The sequence below is a fragment of the Sapajus apella genome, unplaced genomic scaffold (assembly GCF_009761245.1).
Source record: "Sapajus apella isolate SASKATOON/1434 unplaced genomic scaffold, GSC_monkey_1.0 scaffold26, whole genome shotgun sequence".
Taxonomy (NCBI): domain Eukaryota; kingdom Metazoa; phylum Chordata; class Mammalia; order Primates; family Cebidae; genus Sapajus; species Sapajus apella.
The window spans coordinates 10,974,112-10,983,433 of record NW_022436966.1 but is presented as its reverse complement, the minus strand read 5'-3'; the positions used below and the strand labels follow the sequence as shown (position 1 = coordinate 10,983,433).

Here is a 9,322-nt window from a genome sequence, read left to right as displayed (position 1 = left end):
CTGTCAAAACAGCAAAAGGAAGGGACAGCGTCATGTGATTGGTTGAAACTGGTGAAGCGAGCCTGTCGAAAGCTGGTTTCTGTTGAACCTTTAGGGAAGAAGGCCTAATGGGGGTTGAGTGAAAGAGGGGGTAGATGACAAGGCCTCTCTGACCTCCCAGTCTATCACGGCCTGGAACTCAGGTTTGTTTTTTGGTTCCCTTGGTGAGAGGGGGTCTATTCAGTCCAGTGGGGGGCTTACAATTTTGCTTCCCACAGAAACTCATTTACGGTTCCCTAAGTTGCTTACATCCCTCTCCAGCCTCCCCTGTGAAGAGAGTGAATGTGCTTCTAGATCTCACTGAGTTTGGGGGTATTCACATTTCTTTCATGTGATGACCCCGTGCACATAGTAAGTGTGTATTTTTTTCCTGTTAATCTGTCTACTGCCAGTTTATTTCATAGACTCAGTCATCAAAGCCTTAGAGGACAGGAAAATTCTCCCTCCCTGTACCATTCTCAGCAGGTGCCAGAGCTATCTTTTCAGTGGCTTCCGTGAAGACCACTTCCCTCTGTGTGACTTCAGGTGGTTGGAGACCAAAATATGCTGCCACAACAATATGACTGAAAAGTTGCAATTTTAAGAGAAAGTTACATTAATAAAGTCTTCAACTGTAAGAGCATCTCCCTTTCTGTACCAGGAGGAGAAGGATGGCTAAATCACTAGAGACTTAATGGAGAAGCCATGATTTAAACCTGCACAACAACCTCACCTTTGTCTAAGGGGCTTTTCCTGGTCTTCTAATCTCAACGGGGTCTTTCCCCATACTCTTCTTTCTTTGTTTCGGAGAACTGACGGTGTTGAAACCTGAAGTTTAAACTTTTTTCTTTGAAATGTCATTTCTCTGGGTTATTTCCCATGTATACAGGAGGCATACACATTATCAAACTTCTGTTTGTGCTTTTGCTTGTTAACCTGTCTTTGTTACAGGGAGTCCTGGTTAAGAATTATGAAGGGTAGAAAGGATTACTTTTCTTTCCCTACAAGGTTCTACCCCATTCCCCCGACTCTTTTGAGGGAGTCAGTCCTAAATATCAGCTGAAGGGAATACCATATCCTATGAATCATTTGTTACGTCTTTTTGATCGTATTTTTAAAGCCTCTTTCTTCATATCTTCCCCTCAACAACTTGAACGTGCTTGTTTTCTGGCCCAGGCATAGGAAACGTATGCAAAGGACAAAATAGAAGCTTTGCTGTTGAGAGCACTCATATAAACAGATGTTCTTCCCTGCGCCTCCACCCAGTTCTTTTCTTCCTACAGGACTCAGACTCTCTTGGATAGAAATCTTCATCCCCATGAAACACTGCCATGTTGTTCTCAAAGACAATGTGGGTGAGTTCTCCATCCTGATGATGTGAAATTGGTTTCCTTGGAACATCTGGTACAACCAGACCATCTGGGCTGGCCCCCACTGTCACGCTGTTATTTCTGCCTGTGGCTTTAGGGCCGCAGGAATCAATGACTGTGAGGCAAACCTTGACAAGATCATGTTTCAGGGCGTCTCCCTGTGGTAGAAAGAACATGACCCCATGTTCTTTCCATGCCTGTTGGAACACGAAAGTACACGTTCCTGCCACCCAAGCTCTGGCTGTGCATGTGGCCTTGCCAGCTAAGAACTATGCTTGAGGCAGGAGATAAAGTGTTGTATCTTCTGGGATCCTTGAGCAGATTCCAGGGAAAAGATCATGAAGCCCTGTGTTACAAAGTCTCCCATTCCATTTCAAAGAACCTCCTCCAAACCTGCTGTTAAAAGCATCACTGGTCCAAAGACCCAAATGGAGAAGAGACTTGGGACCTCAGAAGCGTCGGTACCCCACGTGGTTCAGCCAGTCTCTCTAATGCTGTTCAGCAAGCCTGCAGCAGACAGCGTCCTGGCCACCAAGTTGCCAGAAACAAGTGAGAAGGATCTGAAAATAGCCTCTTCCTCAACCTCTATAGAAACATCGGTCTTTGACACAATGTGGCCAGAAAACCCAGAAAAAAAGTACTTTTGCCTGGGCCTCAGGCAGCAGAGAGGTCCCTTCCAGCATTGCAAGTTCCGTAACGAGCTCCATGGTGACCACCAACCTGGAAGTTTGGTCCTCACTTTAGAATGGGGAAGACTGGAGAACACTTGAGAAGATGGACCAGCCTTTGTGGACTCACCAGGATCAGCTAAACACTCAGATTTGGGCTTATGAGAAAGAATGACATCTTGGGAAGGGGAGCTGCTTTCTCTCAGCCCCTCTCGGGAGCGGAAAGCTTCCTGGAGGGTACAAGCAGCTGTGTGTACAGACTAGCCTCTTGCCTGACGACACGCCGTGCTTCCCATGGGGACAGCCTGGGCAGGCTTGGCCACTGAGGCCTGATTGTCCCTAGAAGGCAGGCCAGATCCTATTTCTGTTACCACACAGCTTTCTCCTGTCTCCAGTTCTGCTCTTCCTGTGTCACAAGCTGAATGCTCTCTGATTGACTTGCTTTGGGGAATTCCTACAGACATCCCAAATTCTGCCATCAAGGGGCTTGCTTGCTTAAGAGCCAAGCTCATCTCCAGTGAGGCGAGAGTCACCGTGGCAGATGCATCTCTGGGTGGCAAAGCGTTAATACCTACTGCTTTCTCCCATGGCCTTCCAGTAGCTACTTCTGAGGTGAAGTCATATGTTCTCCCTGGGATGGCCTTATCAGCCCTCCCTGAGCCAGGACAGACGGCTACCCTGCCCCATGGTGTGATCTCAGAGGGCATCTTCTCAAAGCACCATGGCGATTTTACAGGAAGAGACTCAACGCATACTTCTTGGAGTCCAAATGGTCTGGCCACAGAACCGCTGGAGAACCTGGCCAGAGTGATGCTGACAGTGGCCCCTCACCAAGCTCCTGTAGTCACAACTGCCCCCTAGTATGTTCCCCAACCTACACTGGTGTTCCCACCGTCTGCCTACCACAGAGAACCCAGAGCACTAGAGGGGACCATGGGAATGTCTACACTAGCTGCATGGTGGCTGTCAGGTTCACAGTTGCCTCCAGATGTCCTATCTGAGACTAGAGGGAGATAGATAACCCCCTCGGCTTTTTAAGTCCAGTCATGCCCCAGGGCTTGTTCAGGCAAAGAGAGAGAGTGGCTGCTGGCAGCTTCTCTGCTGAAGTCCCTGGGAGCTGTGATTCAAGCTTTCTGCAGACTGATGTGGAGTGCCTTCTGCAGAGCTCAGTGGCTTTTCTGTCTCCCTCCCCAAGCCAGAGTGAAACAGCAGACATCTAGAAGTCTAGTGAGTACTTCCTGGTCTGGGCCCAAGGAAGCTGTTCCTAGTGGGGCAATAGCTGGTCCTTACTACTTGAAGCCCCGTGGGAAACTGTTCCCAGCTGCTTCATACAGCAGAGGCAGCACAGAAGGAGCAGCCTCCTTGGTGGAGGAAGATTGGGTGATGTGCTGCATCCCTTTAGCTCTGGGCTAGCTCCTGGGTTCTGGCTTTCTCACGCTCTGGGATCCTTCCCTGGGTGTGAAGCTCCTTCAGGGTCAAAGACATGTGCTACTGCATATGGCTGCTGCATTGGTCTTGGAGCTGTTAACTGGCTGGGCAGTGAACTTCTCTGGGGAGTCCCTTGAAGAGCATACCGACATGGCCACTCACCCTCAAAGGGGTTGCTTTAAAGGAAGCTAAGCTCTGAAAATCTACCCATTCCCTGGTACAGGAGTGGAAAGACTTCACCTGGATCTGCCAGGTTCCCTTCCTAGCTTTCCAGAGAACCCCCTGGGAAAAGGATCCAGGCTGTGGGCTCCTGCTGTTCCATCCATCTGTCCCCCCTGAGAAGAGGGTGAATCCTCTCTGGTGGGTGCTGCTTTTTTCGTTATCTATGAAAAAGCTTTAGTGTTTTATTTGTTCACCTCTTTCTCTGTATTTCAAACCACACTTCTCTATAGGGTTTTTTTTTGTTTGTTTGTTTTTGTATTTTTAGTAGAGATGAGGTTTCACCATGTAGGCCAGGCTGGTCTTGAATTCCTGACCTCAGGTGATCCACCTGCCTCAGCCTTCCAAACTGCTGGGATTACAGGCATGAGCCACTACACCCAGTCTCATTATAGTTGTATTGGGTACATGACTCTAAGTTGAAAACTTTTTCTCTCAACATCTTCCAGAAATTATTCCACTCTCTCTTGTTTCCATTGTGGCTATGGAATCTAAGCGACATTTCTTCACGGTGATCAATCCTGTCTCTCTGATTTTAAGATCTTTTTGTCTTTAAAGTTTTGCAATGTCCTTATGTCTGTGTCAATTCCTTTTTTATTTTAAATTTTGCTTGAGCATACTAAGTTCTGGATGTTTATTGTTGGACAGCAAACTGCCCCAAAACTTAGTGGCTTAAAGAAACAACCATTTTGTCACCTCTTAGTGGCTCAGAAATTTAAGCAAGTATCAGCTGGGCAATTCTTCCACCCCACATGAGATTGACTGCAGTATCCTGGTGGTGTTTACCTGAAATCTGGGCTTGTCTGGAGGGTTCCAGATAGCTTTGCTCACATGTGTTTACAACATGAACATCAGTGGGGACAGCTGGGAGGCTGCGTGCAGATGTGTCCCTCCTCCTTTTACACAGTCTTGAGATTTATCTAGTCAGACTTCTTACAAGGCCTTTGGCTCTCTCCAGAACAAGAGACAAAGATGGAAACGAAATGTTACATTTTAGAATCCTGTGAGGATTAAGTTAAACTTTCCCCCCAGTACTCATGTTCTGAAGTTGGTAGTTTAAGGGGGCTAGTGGAGCCCAAGAAGCTGATTTTGCTCCAGATAAGTAAATGCATATCCTGGGCCCCCCTTGAGTTTAGGGGACAGGTGGGAGTTTCTGCACCAAAGTGACCATTGAAAAGAAATGAAAAGAAGCCTGGCAAGCCCGGCCACTGTGACCTGGGCGCTCTGTATCTGCTGGGCACTCTGTAGGGAGTCACTTTCCGATGCTGTGCAGAGCAAAAAACATAATGGTAGCAACTTAGTAACTTTCTAAATAAGTCACCACTATTTGTTTCTGGCCATGCCTTGTATGGGAGCAGTGACTGCACTTCCACGCTTCTGCTTCTGCCAGGAGTTGCTCATTTCCAGGCCGCAGGCTGGAATGAACCAGTTTCACTCAACGCAAAGCTGTTCCCAAGGAAAACGTGAGCTCGATGGCAGCACTGCTCAAAAGCTTAGTTTATCTTGAGTGTATCTTTCCCCCTCCCTTCTTTAATCACCCTTCCCAGCTCTGAGTTCCCAAACTCATATCTTAGGCGGCAGTGGCTCGTGAAGATGAGAATAGCCCCTTGCTCTTACTATAGCTTCTAGAAACATGGTAGTCTAAGAGCTTATGAGTGGGATGAGGTCATCTTGCTGGTTCATCAGATAATGGTTGAGCTTCTGTAACCCTAAATATTTTCATTTCAAATAAAGTTGTTAAGCCCAATCAGAAAAAAGAGGGAAGAAAAAGTTTTGGGTAAGTGTAAGCTCTTAAGAGATACTGGGAGCTTGGAAGGATCCAGGAGACACTCCCATTTATTTCTGGAGTTCATATATTTATTTATTTTAGAGGCAGGGTCTTATTCTATCACTCAGGCTGGAGTGCAGTGGTGTAATCATGGCTCGCTTCAGTCTCGAACTCCTGGACTCAAGTGAACCTCCCACCTCAGCTTCCCAAGTAGCTGGGACTACAGACCCACACCACCAATTAATTTAAAAGAAAACATTGCAGAGATGAGGTCTCCCTATGTTGCCCAGGGTGGTCTCGAACTCCTAGCCTCAAATGATCCTCCAACTTCAGCCTCCTAAAGTGCTGGGATTATAGGCACAAGCCACTGCGCCTGGCCACCTTTCTGGAGTTTAATAATGGAGATGTGTCAGAACATGTGAACTTATGATGTGGTTTCAAGAGCAACCCCATCTCTCACTCAGGCTGCAGTCCATGCATGCAGCAGGTGGGCTGTGCTTATTGCAGTCCTCTGGGCACCAGCCTGACAGTTATTGGTTACCGGGCCTGAGGGGAAGCACTCTGGAGGGTCTTCGCACTGGCAGTTAAGTACTCTGGACAGAAATGACAGTCACTGGTTGGAAGTGATCTTACAACCAGGCCCAACACAAGAGTTGTAAAAGACAATTTTCTTATGTCTATAGGGGAAAGAGCTGGAAGTATTTGAACAGTTTTAGAGTTAGCAACAGGAACTGACTGTGTTGGCCATTAGGGCTTTAGTTCAAACTGAAGCTCAGACTTTTAATCATTTAGTGGGCTTGAAGGCCACAAACGCAGGGTTTCATAGTCTTGCTCTCCTGTTCCAGCCGAGAGAAATTGTCTGTGTTTATTTTGTAAAAAGCCCTTTTTAGCCACTGTAGTATCAAGAGGCAGCTTTGGAGGATGGATGATAATTGGGATTAGGAGCTGGGATCTGTATCATAGGCTTGGCTGTTTCAGAATTACTTGGAGAATACAACCTAGGGTTGCAAAGTAGAAGTAGCAGATCACGGGAGGGTTAAGTCCCCCTTTATTTTGGCACAGTCATGTCCTACCTGATACAACTCTGTTTCAAGTACCATACTTTGAAGGCAGCTTTATCAAGCTGAAACCCAGGGACAGTTACCAGGGGAGGTGGGAGTCTTGGGAATCGGAAGGGATTACTTGGTAGCTGCTCTAAGTATTGGAAGAGCTGTCAGAAGTTTCTTCCTTACTGGCGAGGAACTTACCTCTTTGTAGTGAGATGAATTGGACTGCATTGGAGGTGGTGTGCTCACTACTCTAAGTGACCAAAGAAGCTGGAGAAAGGATTTGACCCAAGTATAGAGAGGAAGCGTGGGTGCCATGGTGACTCCTCAGGTCCCTCCCACCTCTGTCATGATATTTCTGTATTTTTTTCTCAGAAATAAACCTTTCCTCATAGGGGAAAGAGTGAATGCCACTTGAGCCCTCACTATATAAAGACATGGCTGCTCACAAATGCTCCACTGCGAATTCCTCAGGAATCTTGAAATTGGTCGTAGAATCTCCATTTTACAGGTGAGGTGACTGAGGTTGAAAATGAAGGAAGCCAGCTTTCTAGCTATGTGACCTTGGGCAACCTCTCTGTTTAGTCTCTGTAAAATACAAAAAATTAGCCAGACGTGGTGGCAGGTGCCTGTAATCCCAGCTACTGGGGAGTCTGAGGCAGGAGAATTGCTTGCACCTGGGAGGTGGAAGTTGCAGTGAGTTGAGATCACACCATTGTACTCCATCCTGGGCAGCAAGACCAAAACTCAGTCTCAAAAAAAAAAAAAAAAAATTAAAAATTAGCAAGCATGGTAGTGCACACCTGTAGCAATGCCTTTTGCATGACTTGATAGCATCTCATAGGGTCGTGAGGATTAACCAGTTTATAGGCAGCATTTTGAACATCAGTACTTTGGCACAGAATGTGTGCTAAATATGCTTCATGTATTTACTGCCACAATCATGATCAATATCTGAACTAAGTTTGAGACACTATAGGAAGCAAAACTAACTTCTCTCTCCCTTTCTTCTGTCGTCCAATATAGATGCAACAATATTTTCCTCACTTCCTGGAAATGGCTCTGCTCTAGCCTCACAACATTATCCAGGAGGTAAGATCTCTTAATTGGGGAATACTAAATATATTCCCAATCTATTGATCATGTTTAGAGACCTGAATCCCCATAAACCCATCTTTTAAACTAATGGCAGAAAACAGGTGTGTACTCAGGATGCAAAATCTTTGACTAGTCATGTCAGGAAATGGACAAAATTAATCTTTCTGATCCAGATTTCAAGCTGTATACTGTCCCAACTTTACATATGCACCAATTCAACATGTTTTTTGTTGTTTGTAGTGTATTATGTCTAAGGTTTTATATTTCTCAGGCTTAATCTGAACAACAATATTACCCAGGGGCCATTGTCTCCAAATCCATTCCCAAGTCTAGTATAAACTTAAACATAAAGCATGTTCTCATCTTGCATGTAGGTCAGTTTGAGGGTAAAAATCCCAACCAGCATGTGATACTGAAGCACTATTGGGATGCTTTGTTGATGGGGCTTTTTCTTCCTCCCTGTCTTCTGCAGATGTCTTAGCGACAGTGATGGTTAAGGTAGAGCACCTCCAAGAATCTGAGTGTTGAATCTTCCAAAGTGTTCAAATATGTGGTAAGATAAATTAAGCAGAAGGTAAGTTGAGGGTTGGACTGTGTGCTGTTGGCCTCTTGTTCTAGCGACAAGGTCAGCAGTCCCTGTGGGGATCTCAGTTCCTGCCCCCACACAGGCATGTGTACACATACTCACATGCACACAGACACTCCTGGCTTTTGGTTCTTTCCCAGGTAGGAAACTGTTCTTTACACCTTGACTTGCTGATCTGTCTTCTAGCAGGGATCCAAGAACGTTACTGAGGGGCAACAGGACTTTGGGTGGGGGTAACAGACTGGGATTGAGGTGATCAGATTCTAGTCTCATATGAGTCCCTAATAGGGTTTTGGACAAAATCTCCATTCTGAATTTGTTTTCTTAGCTCTATAAAGTCCACACATAAGTTTAACAAGGTTTTGGTTCTAGTTTCTAACTCACTGAGACCTAATTGATGTGGAACACTATTTCAGTCATTACCACCAGCACCAGCATTGTTACTCTTTCTCTGAACTGGTGGTTGACCTGTTTTGGAGAAGTGATTGTGAAGATTAAATGAGTTAATATGACAAGTTTCAAACAGTGCATCGGCATGGCATATAATACAATCTATAAAGTGTTAGTAGTGATGAGAAGACATTGCTTACAGGGTTGTGAATTGTGATATGCCTCTTGGAAAACAGGGCAACAGACATATCAAGAGCCAAAAACAAATGGCTCTCAAACCAGAGATCCCACTTCCAGAAATCCCAAAATATATAACGTTGGAAAACTCATACCAAACATATTCATCACAGGATTATTACATACATTTTAAAATGAGTGGCTAACAAGATTGAATAAATTAGGAGACCATCTACTTGACTGACTCCTTTGTAGCCACTAAAAGACTAATAGCAACCCAAAAAAAAAAAGAGAGAATACAAACCTGCACGCCTTTGACATAACTACAGTTATGTAGTTATATAGTAATATACAATTATGAACACTGTAAAATTGACATATATCCTGGAGTATGTGGGCTTTGGCATTATGAGTCTTCCTTTTTCCTTCATAGCTAACAAGGAGGTCTGCAACATATGCTACAGGTAGTCAAATACAACCAGAAGTGGGAACAGAAGACACAAAGGCTCTTTACTTTTTGTCAAGACCCGACTTGACTTTAATGATCAGTAAGT

The 9,322-nt window shown here is 45.2% G+C and overlaps 1 long non-coding RNA gene across 1 annotated transcript; it reads left to right on the top strand.

Annotated features, from left to right (window-relative positions):
- Window positions 1–5,785: 5,785 nt before the first annotated feature.
- On the top strand, window positions 5,786–9,044 carry LOC116560562. The gene is made up of 3 exons (XR_004273023.1): window positions 5,786–7,028; window positions 7,544–7,609; window positions 8,088–9,044. It is a non-coding gene; the product is annotated as an uncharacterized LOC116560562 (long non-coding RNA).
- The last annotated feature ends 278 nt before the right edge of the window (window positions 9,045–9,322 follow it).